We start from the raw sequence: 2,604 nt of genomic DNA, 5'->3' as shown, positions 1-2,604 counted from the left end.
GAAATATAAACAAATTTAAGAACATATTATGAGCAACTATAAACCAGCAAATCTGACAATCTGGAAGAAATGGATGCATTCCTAGAGACACATAAACTACCACAACTGAACCAGGAAGAAACAGAAAACCTGAACAGTTCCACAACCAGTAAGGAAATTGAAGCAGTCATCAAAGACCTCCTAAAAAACAAGAGTCCAGGACCAGATGGCCTCCCAGGGGAATTCTACCAAACTTTTAAAGAAGAACTAATACCTATTGTCCTGAAGCTTTTTCAAAAATAGAAATGGAAGGAAAACTTCTGAACTCTTTCTATGAGGCCAGCATTACCTTGATCCCCAAACCAGACAAGGATCCCATCAAAAAGGAGAATTACAGACCAAAATCCCTTATGAACATGGATGCAAATATTCTCACCAAGATACTAGCCAATAGGATCCAACAGTACATTAAAAGGATTATTCACTGTAACCAAGTGGAATTTATTCCTGGGCTGCAAGGGAGGTTCAACATTTGCAAATCAATCAATGTGATACATCACATTAATAAAAGAAAGAACAATAGCCATATGATTTTCTAGTGTATGCGGGAAATGCATTTGACAAAATACAGCATCCTTCCTTGATTAAAACTCACCACAGTGTAGGGATGGAGGGCACATACCTCAATATCATTAAAGCCATCTGTGAAAAACCCACAGCAAATATCATTCTCAATGGGGGGAAATGAGCACTTTTCCCCTAAAGTCAGGAACATGGCAGGGATATCCATTATCACTACTGATGTTCAACACAGTACTAGAAGTCCTAGCTTCAGCAACCAGACAACAAAAAGAAATTAAAGGCATTTGAATTGGCAAAGAAGAAGTCAAACTCTCACTCTTTCCAGATGACATGTGGAAAACCGAAAAGACTCCACCCAAAAATTGCTAGAACTCATACAGGAATTCAGTAAAGTGTCAGGATAAAATATCAATGCACAGAAATCAGTTGCATTTCTATATTAAAAAGAGACAGAAGAAATGAGCTGAAAAAGAAATTAAGGAATCAATCCCATTTAGAATAGTACCAACAATCATAAGATACCTAAGAATAAACTTATCCAAAGAGGTAAAAGATTCGTGCTCTTAAAAATACAGAACACTGAAAGAAATTGAGGAAGACATAAAGAAATGGAAAAACATTCCATGTCATGGATTGAAAGAATAATAATTATTAAAATATTTATGCTACATAGAACAAGCAAAGTATTTATGCTACAGAGAACAAGAAAATACAGATTCTAATTTCTATCAAAATACCAACAGCATTTTTTCACAGAGCTAGAAAAAAATAATCATAAAATTTGTATGGAACCAGAAAGGGCCAGAGGAATTTTGAAAAAGAAAACCAAAGATGGTGGCATCAAATGCTGGACTTGAAGTTATATTACAAAACTGTAATCATCAAGATAGTATTGTACTGACACAAAAACAGATACATAAAGGAATAGAGAAGCCAGAAAGGGATCCACAACTTTATGGTCAATTAATCTTCAACAAAGCAGAGATGAATCTCCAGTGGAAAAAAAGGCTTTTCAGTAAATGGTGTTGGTAAATTGGGCAGCCACAAGCAGAAGAATGAACCAGTACTATATTCTTACACCATACACAAAGATAAACTCAAAATGGATGAGTAGCCTAAATGTGAAGTTTTTTTATGTCAAAAATATATAAATCAAAATCCTAGAAGATAACACAGACAGCAACTTCTTCAATCTCAGCTGCAGTAACTTCTTGCTAGCACATGGTTAAAAACAAAGGAAACAAAAACAAAAATGAACTTCTGGGACTTCTGCACTGCAGAAAAAAAGCAAAGCATAAAAAGTTTCTGCCAAAAAAAAAAAAAAAAGAAAGAAAAAAAAAGCTTCCACAGAGCAAAGGAAACCATTAACAAAAGTAAAAGGCAACCTACAGAATGGGAGAAGATATTTGCAAATGGCATATCAGATAAAGGGCTAGTATCTAATATATATCAAGAGCTTATCAAATTCAACACCCAAAAAACAATCCAAGCAACAAATGGCAAAAGACATAAACAGACATTTCTGCAAAGAAGACATCCAGATGGCCAACAGACACATGAAAAAGTGCTCCACATCACTCAGCATCAGGGAAATACAGATCAAAACCACAATGAGATACCACCTCACACCAGTCAGAATGGCTAAAATTAACCAGTCAGGAAATGACAGATGTTGTCAAGGACGGGGGGAAAGGAGAACTCTCTTACAATGTTGGTGGGAATGAAAGTTGGTACAAATCTATACAAGAGTATGGAGGTCCCACAAAAAGTTAAAAACAGAGCTACCATATGACCCAGCAATGGCACTACTAGGTATTTACCCCCAAAAATACAGATGTAGGGAAAAGAAAGGACAGAAGCATCCCAATGTTCACAGCAGCAATGTCCACAATAGCCAAACTGTGAAAGGAATCAAGACATCCTTCAACAGATGAATGGATAAGATGTGGTTCGTATATATAATGAAATATTGTTCAGCCTTCAGAAAGGATGAAATCTTACCTTTTAAATCCACATGGATGGAACTGGAGGGTATTATGCTGA

Source organism: Mustela nigripes, unplaced genomic scaffold (assembly GCF_022355385.1).
Source record: "Mustela nigripes isolate SB6536 unplaced genomic scaffold, MUSNIG.SB6536 HiC_scaffold_20, whole genome shotgun sequence".
NCBI lineage: Eukaryota > Metazoa > Chordata > Mammalia > Carnivora > Mustelidae > Mustela > Mustela nigripes.
This window is presented reverse-complemented; position numbering follows the sequence as displayed.